Source organism: Lemur catta, chromosome 14, assembly GCF_020740605.2.
Source record: "Lemur catta isolate mLemCat1 chromosome 14, mLemCat1.pri, whole genome shotgun sequence".
In the NCBI taxonomy this organism is placed as follows: Eukaryota; Metazoa; Chordata; class Mammalia; order Primates; family Lemuridae; genus Lemur; species Lemur catta.
The window spans coordinates 27,432,923-27,453,815 of record NC_059141.1 but is presented as its reverse complement, the minus strand read 5'-3'; the positions used below and the strand labels follow the sequence as shown (position 1 = coordinate 27,453,815).

The window sequence follows — 20,893 nt, the reverse complement described above, 5'->3', positions numbered from 1 at the left end:
TTGGCTGCCGTGGTGGAGGAGTTGATATTGGAACCCAGACAGCTAGCTGCCTCCCAGGTCCAAGCTCCAAGCACCCCACTCTATCCCCTGCAGTGAGAACCAATCACTGGTGTTCAAATGGATAACCCCTTGATTTAGTAAAGGTCTCAAATCAAAGAAAGCTTAAATTATACTGGCAATGCCCTAATATATACCCAGAAGATCTTTTTTGAGTTATAATTTGCACACAACCAAATGTATCCATTTTAATTGTACAATTTGATGACTTTTGACATATATATGTCCTATAACACAATTATAATATACAGCATTTCTATCACCCTGAAAAGTTCCCCCATGCTCCCCAAAAATGTTCCCTTGAACCTCTCTATCATCATGTACCATTCCAAGACCCTGTTAACCACTGATCTGCTTTCTGTCACCATAGTTTTACCTTTTTTTGTATTTTGTATAAATGGTATCATAGTATACATAATCTTTGTGCCTGGCTTCTCTCGTTCACAATAACACTTTTGAAAAGTAACTGGCTATATATGTGTGGGTCAATTTCTGGACTCTATTCTGTTCCATTGAGCTGTCTTTATCTAATAAGTATCTTGATTACTATAGCTTTATATAGTCTTGAAATCAGGTGGTATGTCTTCCAACTTGATTCTTTTTCAAAATTGTTTTTGTTATTTTAGGTCCTTTGCATTTTCATGTAAAGTTTAAGACCATCTTATCAATTTCTACCAAAAAAAAAGTCTGTTGGAATTCTGATTGGGATCATGCTATTGAATCTATAGATCTGGGGAAAACGGTTTAATAATATTGAGTCTTCCAATTCACGAATATGGCCTATCTCTCCCTCTATCCAGGCCTTCTTTAATTTCTCTCAGCAATGTTTTATAGTTTTCAAAGCATAAATTTTGAATAGCAAGGTCTTACTGAATACATCTGAAAATCACACAATCCGAAAAACAAGTCCTCGGGATATGTGGAACCTTGATATTGAAAGTGTGGTCCACAGACCAGAAGCACTGGCATTAGCTGGCAGCTTATGAAAAATGCAGAAACTCAGACTCCACCCTACATCTCCTGAATCAGAATCTGCATTTTAACAAGATCCCAGGTGCTCCATTTGCACTTTAAAACATGAGGAGCAATGATATAGACAATTCCTTCTTCATGAACTCTGTAATAGGGATGTCAAGATATAGTATAAGGGCCTGCATAAGGAGACATGCTGTAGTTTCCTTTTCCAAGAAGCTTAAATTGGGCACTGGTTTCCTTTCTGGGTGGTTGCTTTGCTTGCTGTCCTCGGAACTGACAGAGTAGAATGCTCGAGGCAAAAAGGAAATCATTCTAAGTCCTTCTCTGCAGCCCAAATCAGCAGTAACTTTTGACTTTGTCACTGTCTTGTACACCTGAGACTACCCATGACCTTCAATAGCCCCCCCAGATTGTTCTCTAAGCTGTCAAGACATTTTTTCTTTTAGTCAAGGAACACGCAACCTGCTGTTATCTATTAACATATGTCCTTGTGTTTTCCAATCCTAGTTTTTTGATACCTCAGTTTGCCTCCCAGGACCAAAAGGGCTGTTGTGATAGCATCCAAATGTTTTTATTTTATAAATAATTTTCACGATCAATTTTATTATGTTAAAGTTTTATTTATGCAATTTTTAAAGCATGATTGAAGAAAGCTTCTAAATTCAACTGTGAAGTTATCTTAACAGAAACTATTTTTATTCCTTTACAATCCTTTCTAAACTTTAAATGCATAAATAGCATGCTCACAGTTGCAAATATAATATCTGGTAGCTTTGTGTTCTAATTTTTAAATTAAGTATTTCATGAATATTCTTCTGGGTTTCTACACAGTTAGCATATCCATCATTTTAACAGTTGTATAATATTTCATTATAATAACATTCCATAATCCATTTACTAATTCCCTCTGTATAGGTTAGTTTAATTCATATTAATGTTAAAAATAAGCACAAAGCATATAGCATTCTTAGGCTGGGGAAGAAATGAATGGAGATGTCTTATGAACTAAACAAAGGATGATCAATTCACACATGATGAGTAATCACTGTCATATGTAGGTAGCCCTTTGCACATCTTGTATTTTTTAATATAGAAGCTACTAGCTTTCAGTGTCAGCCCCACTCTTACTTACAAACTGACCTGAAGTAGACACGGTTAGGGATAATACTTAAAATATTTAATCATCACTTTGCCACAAATGGTCACTAACCAGAGTCGATGCTAGTTGTGGCACACTCTGGGAGGCCCCTCCCTGTACTTGGTATTAACCATTTAGTGGCTGGACAGAGAGAAGGTGGAAAGAGAATGGATCCAGGGTGGTGAGAAACTATTTCAATATTTTAAGAACTAGTATGGCAATAGCAGGTGACAAAGACAATGTATAGGTGAGTACCAGCTCTGCATACAGGACTTTTTGGGTAGTAGGTGCTAATACATGCTCTCACTTAGTGACTGAATCTGTAGCAGGTGATGCAAAGAAGCAGGGGGCAGTTGAAAATAAAACTTCAGCAAGGACAGCAGTGTTCAGTCCTCACCAGTGACGGCAACAGCAGCAACATCCTACCCAGACTATTCCAGGGCCTGATTCTGGCTCTGATTCCAGCCAACTCAGCCTCCTGGAATTCCTGCCCCAGTTCTGAGTGCAGTTCTCCAACCTTCCATAAACTCCGTGAACGACCCAAGATCTTACCAGTAAATCCCTTTTTGGTTTGGACTCACCAGATATGGTTTCTGGTTCTTTGCATCCCAAGAACCTCAGCCAGTAGAGGATGGGAGGGAGGAGTCCCAAAGGTTTCAACTGAAGAGGAGAATTCATTCCTCTCTCCCGAGGTGAGGCCGGCCAGATCTAAATCCCAAGTGGCTCAGCAATAATTTTTTCTCTACAACGTGAAGAGCTCAGAGGCGGGGCAGCAAGGATACCTCCAGGACACTACACAAACTGAGCCTGACCAGAAAAACGCTGAAAGCTTTGAAAATCATAATCTAGTCCCTGCTGTTTATAGGCTATGACAATCAGATGTAGAACTTGAAAGTTTATTTTGCATAAAAACCTCTGACACTTAAAATTTATTTTAAAACTAAGCTATAAAGAGCTTGATTTGGTTGAGTACATGATAGCATGCCTTTGGAATGTGTCCCACAAGTCCCTCCAAAGGAGCCAGGCACCTCTGAGTAAAAGCCAGAAAGATGGACAGTGCTGTCTAGTGGCAATTTCAGACAACTGCAAGTGGGCAGTTATTCCCTTAGTGGGTTATAGGAACCAATACAGTGTCACAGCTTGGTTGGGCCAGTGTGGGTCAAGCTGCCATTCCTCACCTTGGGCTGTTGGGACCTACCGTACTTGGTCAACACACCAGAGCATCAACACAGACATTCCACCAGAAGAACAAGATGTGAAGGAGCCAGAATTGTTAAGAATGCATTCGAGTAATTAATGGTTCTGCACGGTCCCTCCCTAATTCCACGACCCTATAATTCTAAGATAAATTTTGATAACACAGAGTGAATAATTACTAAAAAGTAAAAGTTACACTCATGCTCCCAGCTGAAATAGGGTCAAATAACTAAATATGGGCTGTTTACTAGGGGAGGAAAGAAGGTCCTTATATGGATAGTTTGGGGATCCATGACTAGGGAGAAATTGAATTTGTCTATAAAAATGAATTCAAGGTCCAGCAAAGGTTCTTGAAAAAGAATGAGCCTTTGGCTAAACCTCCCACACAGCATGCTCCAGCTTCTCCTATGCACTGTAGGGTTTTGCCTCCATAGCTCCTCTGTCCTCAAAACCAGATTGTAAATTTCTGGAAAGGAAGGGCTGTGTCATCATCAGCACTGAGCAGGCAGTGGGTGCTCAGTCATGCACTTTGCCCTTGCCTCGATTTAGCCTTCAGAACCTAACTTTGGAGTCTCACCTTCAAGATAACCAAGACCCTCGTTAACATCACTGTTGCTGCTTAAAAGTAAGTTAGCTCAACACTTGGACAAAATGCTAGTTATATTCTAGCTTTAATATCCAACTTGGGACTTGATTTTATATATTTGCAGCTACTTACAATGGCTTGAAAAGAATAAGAGGCAGCTCACAAAGCCCCAGAATAAATGGTTGGCCTTATTTCCTTGTACTTTGCTGATCCACCAGCAGAGCCACGCTTGTCCAATTTTTAACAGTTCCTTCTCTTCTCAATCTCTATTAATGTTATTTCTCCTCAAATGCACTCTCTACGTTGCTGGAGAGGGTGCAGAAGCTATTCAGAAAGCCAGAAAGGATAAACACTGAGTTGCTGATACTTCCTTTCAAGGGGAAGAAACGAGGATAAACTTGACCCTGACATTAACTTCGGTCTGGAATCCCATGACACGGCTGGGGCTCAGAACACAAGCACAAGGTTTCTGTGAAAAGACCGATGTTTCTGGAGAGGGAGCAATAGGAAAACACACCAGAAAGGCCATCCTCCACATCCTCTCATTTCCTCCTGGAGTCCCTCCAACTCGGTTTCCGTTCTAACCAATTATCTGAAATGGCCTTCAGAAAGGTTTCCAGTTAGTGCACATACATGGCCAAGTCCAAGGTTTCTGTCCTGCTCAGGGCCTCACTGATATTTCCACTGCATTTAAGACAGTTAACTCCCTCCTCCCCCTCACAAACACTTTCTGGGACTGATTCCTAAGTGTCACTGTGAACTGGTTTACCTTGGGCCTTAAGGATTCTCCTTCTAGAACAGGGCTGCTGTCGTTCTTCTGGGAGTTTAAGTGCCGAAGGGTCATGAGCTGGTCCTTATTCCTTTCTAACTACATACTCACTCCCTTGAGGATTTCATCTGGAAAATTAGAACCAGAAGGACCCACGCAGGCTACCGTGTCCATTTTCAAGGTTTCCAACTGTGTACAAAGGAGGTTCCATGAGTCCCCTCAGGCCACTGTGCAGGCACCCACACACTCCCCACCTTTCACTTCAACCTGGGTCAAATTTCAATGGGGAAAAAAAATCCACAGGGCTCCTATAAGCCTCAGAGGGGTTGGCTGGACAGTACAGGGCAAAGAGGCAGTGAAGCTCCAGGGAAGGAATATTATATCTAAAACACAGACCTGATGATACAATTCGAACAGCGTTTCTTCAGCACCTACTCTGTACCCAGGACAGTGCCTGGCCCAGGGGAGACAACACGATCAGACAAGGTTGCTGTCTTTGAGGCCATCAGGGTTGCAGGATGACACATGTGTGCCATTTAAATATAATGCGATGAGATAATGCTTCTGCTGGCAATCTGGCCCGAGCGTGACTGGGGCGGGAAAGAAAAGGAATAGATTCTGCATGAGAGAGAATCAAGGAATGAATAGATACTAAAATTTCTAAATGTTTAATGACATACTTTCTGAAATCACCTCAAATGTCATGCTTTTGGAGATACTGATCTAAAACTTCAAGTCCAAATTCCTTAACGTGCCGTAAGAGCCTATAGGATCATGTCCCATTACTTTTCCAGTCTCATCTCCCTCGTGTCTTCCATGAGCCCCAAACTCCATGTGCACCATACTTGTTATTCCTATTAAATCCTGACAGGATTTCCCACACCCAAGCCTTTAATCTCATTGTTGCCTCCCACAAATGCCCTTTACCTCCCCTCCCAAAATTTAGGGCCAATCTCAACAACCAGATGTACTGGCCTAACAAAAATTAAAGGTCTTTATTTTCACCTAGTTTTGTTTTTAATACCTATTAAAAGTCATGGAGATGAAGAGCTCGTTTTAATAAGACCTATTTATGATCACAAAATTGAGAACGCCCATGCCCAGGCTCCCACTAACATCATCAAACTCTCATCCCAGGCCCATGCCAGAGAAGAGGCAGATTCAGAGCTGGAACAATAACTATGAATAAATCTGCAATCATTTTTTTACCTTTTATTATTTGAGCAGAGCCTTTTAAATAAACACACAAAGTTGACTTCTGCCAATAAAATTGGCAATAAAGTAAAATGCAGCCCCCAAAACAGGTTCAAGTCTTACAAATGCAGTATTATTTGAGCTTTAAACAGAATTTAGGAGATGGCTCATAACCATATATTACATTCTCTATGTATTAAAATGCATAGCTTCCAGCAAACATAATAGAGAGGGTTAATATCCTTGGTTTACAATGTAATCATACTAATTGCCAAGAAAAAAAAATTTTTAAGGCATGAGGAAATAATTCTAAGAGAAAATGCAAATAATAAACAAATCAATGAGAAAATGTTCATTTAACCTGATTAGTTAAAAAAATTGAAATAATAACTAAGCATTTTTCCTACTTATAACATTAGTCCACATATTTTAAAAAACTAATATTCAATGTAGGAAAACATGAAGACATTGACTTTTTCCTACCCAGGCAGTGACACTGTAAATTGTAACCACTATTTTCGGCACCACATATCAAGAGCCAGGTACCTCATATCCTTGGTGCTTTGGAGGAATCTACTCCAAAGAAAGAACCTTGAATGATGATAAAGCTAAACATACAGAGATGTTTACCACAGCTTTATTAATAATAGTGAAAGCTTAGAGACGCTCTGATGTTCAAAAACAGGGGTACCCATTACCTGACCACACATCCACTGGCCAGGCTGTTGAACAGTTATGAGAATAATGGTGATACAGACCCCACACAACAGGAGAAAAGGCTTAAGATTAGGTGAATAGAGCAGGGTAGAGGTCTGTGTGACTTTTGTGATTATAATTATATAAAAAGCAAAATATACGCATATATTTGAAGGGAAATTTGCCCAAATTCTAATAGTGATTGTGGCAGTGTGGAATTATAGGTAACTATTTTCTTTCTTTTCTATTTTCCAAATTGTTTATAATGTGGTTATGTTTCTTTTTTAATGAAAAGTAATTGTTTTTTAGCTCTACTTGGCACTTGATATGCAACTATATAGTCTTTAGAACTTTCAAGAAAAAATTCTAGGCCACAATCTAAAAGATACTACTGACAGTCACATCTATTAGAACATGGCAGCGCTACGTGACGCAATCTTCCACAGGAATAACAACAGCCAATGCCCCAAATGTGCAGTTCCAACATCAATCGCCAGTCATTGCTTTTTGTTTGATGAAGTCACACTACTCCCATGAAGTTCCTTATGAGGACAATGGGGGGAATAAGGTGACTGGAATGTTCAGCCAGATTTCCTAAAACAATCGCACCAGAACATTTCATCTTAAAATAGTTAGCAGGGGCTTGCCAGGTGACAACACACACAGCACCCCCATTGCTCCCCAGGCCTGCTCACTGCCAGTTCCCTGCTTCTGACTTGACTTCATGGCATTCCAGAGCCCTGAGCTCCCTCTCAAACTCTTTATATGTATAACTCTGGGCACGCAAAGTTTCTTAAACACGCACTATTAACCAAGGCAAGTCTTAAATGCAAAAACTGGCCCTTTTGTGTTTCCCAAATATGGTTGTGTCTACAGAACCAAAACAAAGCTGTCTAATTGCGGCATCCAGTACATTTGGAACCCTCCACTTAGACAATCTAGATAATTTAAAATAGGGCAGACTCCCAAATTCATTAGATAGAAGCAAAACATCTTAGCTCTATTTAAATAGTAAACACATAACCTCAAGATAATAAAGGCAAGCCCAGGATACAGATGCTGCCTTTCTTCTGAAGCAGTCACCATACAACACCTACCTGTCAAGACAGCATGAACGAAAGCTTTCTGAATTCTCAGGAGAGTCAAGGTTGGGCCAGAGGCCACAATATAGGTAAACAAGACTAAGAAGTACTGCGTGTAGTCGAAAGAAAAAAATCTTAAAAAGCTGAAAAGGGGTCTGTTAGAGCTTGAAAATGGGAAAGAAGAGTGGGTTTGATATGGCAGGAGAGGTGTCCGCTCTCACAGACAATCCATAGTTCCCTCTCAACTTTTCTTTGAAACCACAGAATCCCTAAGGCTATGCATTTACCACATCATATATTACACAGACATCTGCAGTACAGGCCCATACCATGCTCAGGAATGAGGGAACAGAGGCTCCATTCAGTAAAAAGACTTTGGGTCTTTTGCAAGTACATAACTTAAATACCTCAATTCATAATACTGGCTTATTCAGGAATGGCTTGTTTTCCTTTAGAAGTTTTGATATTTTACTGAATGTATACTAACCTACCAAAAAGTCAATATGAAACACTAAAAACATTATCTTTTCTGAGAAAACCTCTCTTCTCAGTGGCATTGGCTTAATAACTGAAGTGGAACCCACACATACAGGCCCAGAATCAATAATCCCTGAACTCAGGCCACGGAGGCCAAGGCCCACACCAGATCGTCAGTGCCTGCCTGTCATGGACGTCAGGCCTCGGCCCCCATTACTCATACAGTGAATTATACCTCACTAGCTACTTCTCTCTGTTCTCTTCATTTTCTTGTACCCGAAGTTCAGGCAATTTTTGAATATATCAGGTATAAAAGCTGCATCAAAGCACTTGAGAATACAGTGTAATTTTCTGAAGTGGGTTTTCTTCAAACTAAGACAAAACCACTAAAACATTCAATACAGTACCAAGCTCACAGCAAATATTCAATAAAGGTATTTTTAAAAAAAAAAAATCTATATGGTCTCTCAGACCAGGCATCTATTATACATTTATATATTAATATATAAAAGTTAATATATGTTTATATATACACACACATATATATAAACACATACACAAAATTTGTCTATGTCACAGTCATAGAAGAACTCTGGCTTGGCTGGTATCAGGTATACACGTCTGACTTTCATTGCTATATGTGCCTGGTGGCTGCAGGAGAACAACAGTAACAAAAGCCCGGGTCAGAAGTACTGGATTTGAATCCAAACTTTGGCAGGGCTGTGCAAATTGGGAGTCCCTTCATTTGTCAGCCTTGGTTTACTCACTCATAAAAGGGAATTAATAATATTGATTTTAATAAGTTGTTTTTAAGATTAAATTTAAAAATACAGTTGACCCTCAAACAACATGGATTTGAAATGCGCAGGTTACACTCAGACTTTTTTTTTGTTTTCCAGCGAAATTCAGAAATATCTATCTGAATTTGTAGGATGCAGAACCCGGATATATGGAGGGCCAACTTTCTGTATACTCAAATTCTGCAGGGCCCTCTGCGGGACTTGAGTATGAGTGGATTTGGGTATATGCAGGGTCCTGAAACCAATCCCCTGTGTATACCAAGGGATGACTGTGTATATGAAACACTGTAAATGGTTGTGTTATAAAAGTATTCTGGCAAATAAGGACCAATCTAGTCCTTTTTATTCTTTGTTGTTTTAATAGACTAATGAATCACTGTATATCTGGTCCTGCGGTTGATATAACCAATGCTTACCTGGACACCATATCATGCTTTATGAACTGACATAGGATCCAAGAACCAAGAAATGGTCTCCAGGTCCACCTTCCTATTAAAAGTCAGGCAATGAAGGATGCTCTTAATAAAGGCATCATGTTTTAAAAGACTTCAGAGTTGCTTACTCCTCAGGGTCAGGTCTCAAGAAACCAAACCATTACTGTCAAGACACACTGATCATGCATGCATTCTGTGCAAGGCCTTGTGCCCACCTTACAGAACAGAGAGGTGAACCATCTCTTCATTTCCTAAATGCTACTGTGAACCAGCCACTTTACATATCATGTCATTTCTACACCTCAGAACACCTAGTAATGTTTCTATACTCATTTTACAAAAGAAGAAACTGAGCTTCAATAAAAGTTAGAAGATTCACTGGAAAGTCTTGCAGAACCAAGTAGGAAAGCTGGAACACGCATCCTGGCTCTGGCTTCTAAGCCTGGGCTCTTGGCACTTCACCCCACAGCCTCACCCAGGGAGGAACAAAACAGTCCCTGCCTGAAGCAAGATGCTCCTGTACAAGGTTGCTCAGGGAATACACAGACCTAAAAAAGAAAGGTAGGGGACTTTTTTTTTTAAGTCCAGCTGTGGTAATAAAATAATCAAATTTATCAACCAAGACAAGAAATGGCGCTTGCCCTCAAAGGCCTTATATTCTAACTGGGGGGAGAAGACTAATACCCTTGAAACCTTGATAAATCACTAGGAACAACATGGAAGAGTATCTGGAGACTGCCTTCTGCCACAGGAACATCCAGCTGAGAGAACGACAAGCTTCAAGACTTAACCTGGGAAAGACTTAGGCACATGCTGACAAACGCACCCTTTTCTGGATGCTTAAAAAAGCCCTGTAGTTCTTACGCTATCAACTTCTTTATAGAAAGTGTTTACTAGGGGAAACGAAAACTGAATAAGAGCATATGCAACATTGTCTAGCAGATTTTAGGAAGCAATGACACCCACCAACACCCCCCTACTTGCCCATACCTTTTAAACAAATGTAAAGGAACTCTAGAATAAGTGTAACTTGGATTTGAGTTATTGCTCTGCCACTTACTAGATGCATGACCTGAGGTTATTCAGTTAACATTGCTGAGCCTCAGTTTCCTCAGCTATAAAATGGGAATAACAACAGCCATCAATCTCACAGTTTTATGGTGAGGATTAAATGAGGTCAAGCACATCTAGTGCCTCATACAGTGTTAGAAAGTGTTCCATAAAGTTTAGCTGCTTTCTGCACGATCATCATCAATTGCATCTGAGGACGAGGCTTGAAACCATTTTCTCCTCAGCTGATTTCTCTGAGTAGCAGCAGATGTTCTTTTCAACTACATGGAGGCTGGTATTTTCAAACTAATTAAAAGAATGGTCTCAGTCAGCTCTCCTTTCAAAAGCTTACAGCACCCACTTTTCTCCCTCATGAGGTGACAGCCAGTCTTTCCCCGCCAGCACAATCCCTGCTATAACGTAACCTCCCGTAAGAAGTAATTACCGTACTCTTTCTCCCAATAGTTAATTCTCATGGATAGTACTGGCTAGGTATCACTCGATTTACACATAAGACTTATTGTCTTTCATGTCTTTTGATTTTAACAAGATTCTTCTCCTCACTAAGTGCCTTGAGTTTCCAAAGTAATTTCCACCTGGGAAATGTTTAGCACATGGCACAGAACAGACCCAAGTCCAGTTCAGTTCACGCAAAGGGTTTGCACTGAAGAGTGCATGGAAATGACACTGTGTACATGGTGCACACGGACCACACAATGGTGCTGAATGTCAAGCAATGGCATTCTATTAGTCCGTGAAACCCAAGGTAAGTTCTGCAGAAGCAAAGTTTCCTAATTCAAGATTGCAAAGGTTTCTTCTCACAGTTCTGGAGGCTGGAAAGATATCAAAAGGAAAAAAAAAGATTGCAAAGGTTTGAGTGTCTCCTCTAAAACTCATGTTGAAATTTAACTGCCATTGTGACAGTATTAAAAGTTGGGCCCTTTAAGAGGTGATTAGGTCATGAGAGCTCTGCCTTCAGGAAGGGATTAATGCTGTTATCCAGGGAGTGGGTTAGTTATCTAGGAGTGGGCTCCTGATAAAAGGATAAGTTTGGCCTGATCTCCTTTCTCTGTCTCACGTGCTCTGGCCCTCTCATGCCATGGGATGCCTTCTGCCATGTCGTGAAACAGCAAGAAGGCCCTCACCAGATGCAGCCCCCCAGTCTAGGACTTCCCAGCCTCCAGAACCATGAGCCAAATAAACTTCTCTTCTTTATAAATTACCCAGTCTGTAGTATTCTGTTATAGCAACAGAAAATGAACTAAGACAAAGATTAATCTGGCTGAGGCAGGCAGAATGCACTGTATAGGTGGGGGCCCTGGGGCAGGGAGGCCATGGGGGCTGACTGCTTGTGAGCTGGGGCCAGCCACAGGAGGGGGCGGGCATTGGCACACATGCTTTTTATCAGACCAAAAAAAAAAAAAGAAAAATCCGTCAACCACATATACCCTCTCTGCCCAGGAGAGAAGCTCCCAGTAAACTTGTTTTGCCCATTTGGCTGTGAAAAGCCCCACAGAGGCCTTGATTACAGCAATCACAGGTGACAATTTCTACATTTGTCTTCTCTTGTTTATGTGTAGCAAAAACTGCTGCTCAGAGAGAATTTGATCTTCTGAGTATACTCCCTAAATCTCATTCTGCTGTTTTGTCCACAGGAAGATATTTTTCTGCCCAATTGCCTTGGTGGCTGACGAGATAAAATTACCAGAAAATAAAAGGTGTCAAAACATACTTTAGAACTCAAAGAGTCTTACTGACTCAATAGAGATACTATACTATCAACCACTGAAATGGAATAAAAGGTGACAGACTCAGGGATGTTGAAGAGACCATTTCCAAACTAACAAATGTTAAAGAGAATGGTTCTGAACACAAAATGACCTTGTCTGCACAATTCACAACTTATATAAGTAGAACGCACAATGCTGTGGGGAAAGAACTATGTATTTCATTCCAGTTGGTGTACGATGCTGATGGGGATGGTGGGCTGGGGTGGGTGTTGAGATCTTGATTAATAGAATAATTAAATCCTTCAACCAACTGTATTAGTGCAAAGTTCTAGGTGCTGAGGCAACGACTGCATTATAAGCCCCAGCTCCTCACGTGCAAAGCAGGGATGAAAGCAGCACTAGCCGCCCTGTCGTGAGGGTTAATCCCACCAGCCATTTGCCCACATTGCACAAGTGCTTGGCACATGGGAAGAACTCGGACGGTCACCTATTGACATAATTGATTCCCCCATTTATCCTGTTCTAATCCAAAAATGAAGAGCAAGGAGAGTTGGAGGTAGGCGGAAATCCTGGTTAATAAAAGTCTCCAATTAGTCACTGTTTTACTATAACAACAATTTACTGGATTCTGCATGAAGGGAGCAAGGACATTGCCAGGAATTAAGGCTTTTGCCTTGGGCAGAGAAACTCCACACAAACCTTATGGTGACCTCACCCAGCACCCCACATTTGCATAGAACTTTGCAGGTTGCAGGACAGCAGTGCCCTTAGCTGTATAAAAAGCAGGCCAGTAATTGAGTTCAATCTCAAAAACAAAAAAATGCAATAGGGCCTGTCTTTAAGAATGTTTCATAGGCCAAAGGACTCAGCATCATAGAATTTTAGGGCTGGAAGGAACCAGTTTCCAAATGTCATGAGCCTTAAAGTCCTGATCTATCCAGGATGAGATGAGAAAATGCAACATCCAGGCACACATCCTCCCTGAAACAGAAAGTGCCCCCACCCTGCCAAGCCCTTCTAACAGGACAAAGGGGGAAGCCAAGTCAGTAATAGATGTCACAATTACTATGCTTGTAGTCCTGCTCTGCTTTCTAAATGATAAAGCTCCCTGAATACAGGTGTCTGTGTCTGACTGTCTGACGTTTAAGTAACAAGGACACTAAAATATTTCTAAATTGCTTTTAAAATTTCATTGTGGCATTCTCTTCCCCTCTTAAAAAAAAAAAAAAAAAAAACAGTGAGAATTAAAATCTAAGGTTTCACGACATTTATATAAGTCCAAATGTCTCTAAAACTAAAATCCAAAATCTTATATACAAGTTCTAAGATAGGGAATAAATGGCTTTCTCCTTTTAAAAAAAATCATTAATTTAAAGCAAGTCCACAATCAATTGCCCTTTGGTGCTTTTGAACTCATTCATTCAATAAAAGTTCACTAAATATGTGGCATTGAATAATGGATCTCACTGTTTAAATTTATAGTATATCTTGCATGTCTGGAAATCAAACCATCAAAAAGTCCAAGAGGGCATTTTAAGAAAACTATAGAGATGGGGGAAAGGACAAAGGTTTCATACAAGAATCTCTACCCCACCCCATCCCTTTTTTTAAGTATGCAACAAAAATCCTTCAGGAAAATGTAACTTTAGAACTCTTGGGTTGGTTCCCAATCTGCTTAAAGGGAACTTTGGTGTTTGTGGAGTTTGGTGAATATGTTACATTTCTGGAGGAAAGCCAGCTTAAGAAGCATATAATTGTAGACTTTTTTCCTATCTGTTTAATAATAAAAGTACAAAAATAAATAAGTTTTTCTTCTGTAAAAAATGTAAAGTCTAAGTAAATACATTAGATTGTAAAGAAAAAAACTAAAACGTGCTTAAAGCTCTTACTAAAAACAGAAATGAAAAAATATTTGAACTCTCAGAATGGTAATGAAGCATTTCAAATTCCCATCTGCTAATATCACAGCTCTGAAAACTAACCAGCACGTTTAAATGTGGAGAATCAGGTGCGGTGGGGCCTTGGGTAGCATGAGATCAGGATGACTGCGTAAGTTTGCCAGCAGGCGTTGATAAATTGACTGACCAGTGGATAGGGCCAGAAAAATCCCAGTGACTCCAAAAGTTACACATACTTGTGATTTAAAATACATTCCTAGTTCACTGCTGGCTACACCAATGTCTAAAGGAAAGGGAGGGAGCAGCAGGCAGGCTCAGGAATGTGCCCTAGACACTGACCACATGAGAACTGGCTGAAAAGGCCCTTTCTTGGAGTCACACGGCAGCCGGCATTTGCTCATTTAACAGGGACAAGCGGCTGAGTCCTTCCAATGGGGGAAACCCTTCCTTGGCCACTCAGCTCAGCAACCTCATTAAATTCAGAGTGAAACCAGCTGCCAGGAAGGCAAAGGGTGACCCAGCCATGGCTCTAGAAATTCCTAGCAAAGAAAATAAATTGAGTGTCTGGGAGCTCAGAGATCACAGTGCTAGAAGGGAGATTTCAAGCAACTGTCAGGAAGATAAGGAAATCATCCTTTGAGTGTGGCTCTTCCAATTTGAAGATCCTTTGCAGCGTTGGGTTTGCCTAGGAGCTGGAAAACCAAAATGCTGCCTAGACAAGCTCTTCTGCTCCTGGCTGGAAATAAACATGTGATTTCTCTGTAGGACGCGTTGGGTCCACCCACATCCCAGCCCCCTTGGCCCCAGTGCTATCAGAGAGGGACACCAGATGGAGGAAGATGAACCAAGGAGCAGGGAGGCCCCAAAGACAAGCATAACAGGGTGGATGAAAAGCAGACCAGTGTTTCCCAGCCCAAACAATATTTCAATAGGTGAAAAAGAGAAAGATCAATTCTTTACAAGCATCATTAGAATGATAAAGATATAAATATAAAATTATTCACTAAACAGAGGTTTAAATGTTTTATTTAAATTCTATTTCACTCATTTCTTCTGTCACTGAAATCTACACAAGTGACATTAAGAAATTATATTTCAACACTGATATGTAATGTGAAATCACTTTTAAAGTCAAAGAAATTTTAAGATAATCAAAATGATTGTTTTTCTCACATCTCGGTTTTGTTTTCTTTTTAAGTGGTGAGCTACCATGATGAAACATTCTGATTTTTGGTTTCTTAAAGATAAAAATATCTTTAATATCTTTATGCAGAGTATGGCCACACACAAACCGGCCTCTCTTTGGCTTAGATTTCATTACTCTATTTTTTATTTTATTTTTTTTTAAGTACACTACTCTCAAAGACGGTAGAGAGCAGACTGCTCCAATAAGGAACAGTCTGATTTCATTACTTTAAAAGCCAAAAACGCTGCTTCATGTAAGTATGTGATTGGAAGACCCTAATAAAACCACAATCATCTTTTTGGGGGGAGAACTGGATATTTCCTTACTTTTACCCCCAAATTATATCATATTTATTGAATTAAATGTTGGTTATAATCCCTGATATAACATTGGGTCTCTCTCTTTTCCTCCAAATTTACTGTTTCATAAATTCACAAATGACTTAATAATCAATGATTTCCTCAAATGTAAGTTTTCTTCTTATAGATATTGAAAAAGTATTTTAAATTACTGCTTGCAATGCTGTTCCTAATCAACTCTGATTAATTGGAGATTCAGAAAAACAGCGGGAGCATTTTTAAATTATTCTCACATGTGCCCTTCTACTAAATTTCTAACTTGTACTTCAAAAAGTGATTTTATTGCACAAATTGAAGACACTATTCACGGTGCCTTGAAGTCTCACATCTCACTCATATATCAATAAAAACATAAACACAAAATAAGTCACCTTTGCTCTCAAATTTTCATTATAAATTTGAATTCTCTGGATTTAAAAATATTTCCAATGCAGATAACAAATAATGTTTGCAAAACGTTCCTGCTGTACAGTAAACTGCTGTACGCTGATCAGCTGGGGTGGGGGTGGGGGCACTTCTTTAAAATGCAGATTACAGGTTCTGTGCCCAGATAGCCTGATTCAGAAGTTCCAAGAGGGCCCTGGAATCTGCATTTCTGATAGCTGTATAGTTTAAGGCTACACTTTGAGAAACACTGGTCAATACAACCCAGTTACCGCAGCACCAAGTATTAACTGCACAGCCTCAACCCCAACCCGTCACACAAAGCTGGAAATGTTCATGAACTTGTCCCATCACTTTAAATGTAATTTATAATTTCTATTGATTGTGTCAGAATTTCATTTAAGCAGGGAGACAGCTTTTTCTTTCTTTCCTGCAGAATGTTCACAGTGAATAAAACAATGTGCGAATGTAATTCCACTTGCAGGGCTTGGCAGTCACGACTGCTGCCCCATCTGCGTAGTCTGGCACGGGGCTTCCAGGCGAGACATTTATTAGACATGTACTCGTCTATTAACTTAAATATTTCCAAGCTCGATGTCTGGGAAACCAAAGAATTCAAATATACCCTAAATGTAAGGCGATCTCATGTCATAATCCATAGAATGACTATAACCTAAAAAATGGGTATATTTGACACATTCATTGATGCCATCGAAACTGCAAATGTTTACTTTTGAATTAGATAGGCTTTGATTCCTAACAGTCCATTCATACTTTAGTATATCATATTAAAGGGAAAATTTTCATTTCATATCAAACTCTTAAATTCTTGACTTCTGAATGTGTTTTCACTAAATATAGTCCTATTGATTATTCAGCAACAGAAAAAAGGTTCTTATAGACAACAATGGAAAAAGCAATTAAAAATTCAAATGTGGTCGTTCAAGTATTAAACTTTTTTAAAAGAACAATCTTTTTCACCTCATTTTAACAGTGAAGCTTTTTAAAATAGGTTTGTTTTATTTTTAAAAGCATTTTTTAAACTACAAATAAAATATAAGCACACATGTGAAAATTAAATAAAAAGATCCATAATGTCACCACCCTAACACAATCTCATATGATTTTGCTGAATTTCCTTATATTCCTTGTTTATATTATCTGGTTATGTTCACAGAATATGCATAATATTGCCTCATAAATATTTTCCCCCTTGCTATAAAAGATTTGAAACATGGTTCTCATTCTGTATGTTTTCTATTACAAAAAAAGAGTTTTCCAGACTTTAGAAATCTATAGGTCCAAATTTCCACAAATACCACTCATACCCTGGTGAACCTGCCCCTGGTCCAGGCAGCTACAAAACATTCAGTACTATACCATTCTGCAACATGTAAACTTTTTTTCTTTGGCCAGAAGGGAGATACATACTTAAGTTCTGCTGCCCATTTCTTTTGAAAGGTAGCCAAATCTGATATATTTTATTTATTGCTAGGAAAAAAACCTATTGTTATCATCAAGAGGCCCCCATGCTAGCTAGCCCCCTATTGTTACATACAATATCTCATTTAATCCCAATAACCTTATGATGTAGGTACTGTTACCACTTTAGAAAGGAAGCAATGATTCAGTGTCTTCTCCAAAGTCACACTACCAGCTTGTGATGTATAACCCAACCTATCTGATCCCAAATCCCAGAACTCTTAAGTACTACCTTATACTACAAAGCTGTGTCTTGCATTGCATTTTCCTTCCTTCTACTCCCAGCTTATTTTAAAAACATCTTCCCACTGCATTCATTTGTATGGTGATCAAGAGGATGTGCTCAACAAACCACTCAACAAATTTACCAAGTGCTTATGGAGTGTCTACTTGGTGCCACATGCTGAGCTCAGTGCTAGACTACAGAGATGAAGGGTATCATTGCCCTTGAGGGGCTTACAGTCCAAGGCACAGAGGGTGCTTAAAAGCAAGACAGTTATTTTTTTTAAAGTCACATGATGCCTAACCCCTGTCCACTGACCGCTGCTGAGAGACTGACAGTGAACATGACCGCTTCCATCCAAGAAATGAACTGAATGCTAGTTAAGGACTCTCCACACTGTTCACTCCTATCCTTTCACAGCACAAATTTTAACACTGGAATATTTTTTACTCTGCAAATGGAGACATTAAAAGGTAAACATCAGTTTAAAGTAAAACCAAGTTTTGGAAAATTTGGAAAGAAATTTTAAAAACCTTTTTATAGTTACACTATTGGGGTCACCCTTCAATCTCAAGTGGCTATTTGAGTCCAGCTGTTTACTCCCTTGACTTGGCTCTTGTCAACTCAAATGGCAAAGATATCCCAAGTTCAGTAAACACACAGCTCTTTTTAGCACTGGCACAAGTGCTGGAGGGGGCTGGCAGGAGTATTTTTGGCCAAGCTTGAGCCAGAGTCCTAAGAGAGAGGCAGTATCCCCCAGGGTCCAGCAAGGCAGTGACAGGTAATCAAGGTGAGAGAACCTTAAGGAAATGGGTCCCTGTAGGTGGCCCATGGTCACGAATGTCCTGTTCTCCTTCCATTGCTAATTCCTGGCAATTCTGTGCTTTCCTGTAATGAGAGAGGCCTGCTGCTTCTCTCCATCCAGGCCTTCATCTTCCCTCAGAGGCATGGTGATAAAGAACGTAGGCTCAAGTTCAAATATCAGCTCTACCACTTACTGGCTGTGTGACCCTGGGCAAATTACCTTGGTCTCTTCTTCTGTAAAATCGGACAAACATAGCATTCATCTCATGTGGTTGCTACAAGGTGTGGTTGGGGAAAGCACTTAGAAGCACCTAGCACAGAGTCGGCCATGGTACAGTACTTGATAAATGACAGCTGTCATTCAGGGCACTTGCTGTCTAGCCATTCTTTGTCCCACATATGTGATAGCTGCTGCATGGTTTATCTTCTCCAAGCCAGGCATAACTCTCTGAAGGTGGGGCGGAGCAGCCTGCACACTCTAGCACTCTCTGGTCACTGCAGTGCTCTGCTCTTGCAGGATGGCCAATAAATATGTTTTCTCAGTTTATCTAGTTATGAGGGGCCTCTGAAAACTCCCAGGTGTGCAAGGCTCTCTTACACTTACTTGGAACTATCTCAGTACCTTGTAAAGTAGAACGTATCCAGTAAAAATCACTGTTGGGTTTACTTTGTTGTGAAGGACCTCGGAAACGATCTAGTTTGACATCTTCACTGTACCAGTGAGAAGGCAGTTCAGGTGGGAAAGGAGAAGCCCTCCCCCAATACTGGAGAGAGCTTGGGACCTGGATAGGAATAAAACAAGGGCTCTAACTCCCAATTCAGCACTGTTTCCCCAGAGGATGCTGCCCTGAGTCAAGACACAGCTAACTGGCTTTATCTATCTATAGGCCAAATAGTAAGGAGAATGTCATGCTAATGTCACATTTAAAGAGGGGCAAAATTCTTTATTCACTGCAAATATTCTTTCTGAATTTTAACATGGTACCTTGGATGTAGTAAAGGGGCAATAAATATTTTGTTGATTTTACATAAAAAGGCAAATGATAGGAAATACACCCTCACTTTGGAAATTTCTTCTAGATACAAACATTTGCCGTCTACAAAGAGTTAATGGAATGTTCTGGATAACAAAATACATTAATTAGGAAGTTTAATTTTTAAAGAATGAGAAATATCATGAAATGAAATATGCTGGCATCCTTAACATGGTTTATCTTTCTATGGGCCAAAAGGACCATCACTTTGGGCATTATTGGCCACGATTCTGTATCATACCACACAACCCAGTCTCGTTAGGACAGTCCCAGGTTCAAATTATCTACCTCCTTGTATCAACAACTTAAAAATCTCCCCAAATTCTAATTTTTCAGAAACTAGTAACTAAATAAATCAACTCAGTAAGCATTATAAATAAAAATAAGCAAGTCACAACAGACTGAAAACCACAAAGGGAAGGCTCTGGCTTATCTACAGAAGCACTTGCACATAAAAAGAACCGACTATAGCTATAGATGTGACACGCATTTGTAAGAGCCCCCAGTGTAGTGTCAATGTGACAGCAGACACAGCTTGAGCAACAGTGCAAAATCTGCAACCAGACAACTACCCATATTCATGAGAAAGAAGCAAATTATCACAGATTTCTTTAAAAAAAAAAAAAGAAAAAACAATTTTTTAGGTGTATTCAGAGGTCAGAAAACACTGAACTCAAACTCCTACACTTTCTATATTATCAGATTAAACCATCTCCAACTGTCTTTTTAAAGTTAAAAATAGTCACATATTGGAACATCACATTGTTCACACATACAGCATTATAAGGGAACTCGGTCAAAGACAAGATCAAAGATAGTTTCAGGAATATCATCTCTATTTTATAGTGATTTTTTTCCAATGAGCTCTGGGGTGGAAAAAATAGGATTTGGGGTTAACAGTCATGTAAGTTACCAAAAACTCCATTGACTAAGAACTCTTCATTTTCTAAGCATTCCTATTAAAGTTTTACTGCAGAATAATTTATGAGATCTCTGAGGCATGTTGTGAAAAAAAATATGTCTGACATTTAAGACTATTTTAAAACATCTCTCTTGTAAAAAGAGCCGGAGGTGTGGCAAGTTTGGCCTTGCGCTGCCTGGGGGAGAGTTAGAATTTTCAGCAGTTTGGGGCAGGGAGCTGGCCCGGCTTCAAAGGCCCAGGCTGGCTCTCCACGCTCCCTGAGGCGCGACTGGGCAAAGACAGAGTCTCTGTTCCTATCTGGGGCCTCAGCCCTCTGCTTGCCCTTCAAGGTTCCCTGCTGCCTGAGGAAACATGTGAAATATTTCCGTGAACGGCCCGCTGTGTGGAAGCAACAGGAAATAAAGGTTTACTCCAGC

General features: G+C 39.9%; 1 protein-coding gene across 49 annotated transcripts in view; it reads right to left on the bottom strand.

Annotated features, from left to right (window-relative positions):
• Positions 1 to 20,893, bottom strand: part of SORBS1 (sorbin and SH3 domain containing 1) — a 220,411-nt gene that overhangs the window by 115,041 nt on the left and 84,477 nt on the right. Inside the window, exon 3 of one of the 49 annotated variants that reach the window (XM_045569093.1) lies at positions 5,119 to 5,312. The exons of 47 other annotated variants lie outside the window; for them this stretch is intronic. The gene's annotated coding sequence lies outside the window, so the exon portion shown is untranslated. Of the gene's footprint in view, positions 1 to 2,751; positions 2,776 to 5,118; positions 5,313 to 20,893 lie in introns of those variants that run through there. One more of the 49 variants, XM_045569095.1, reaches the window with a different exon arrangement.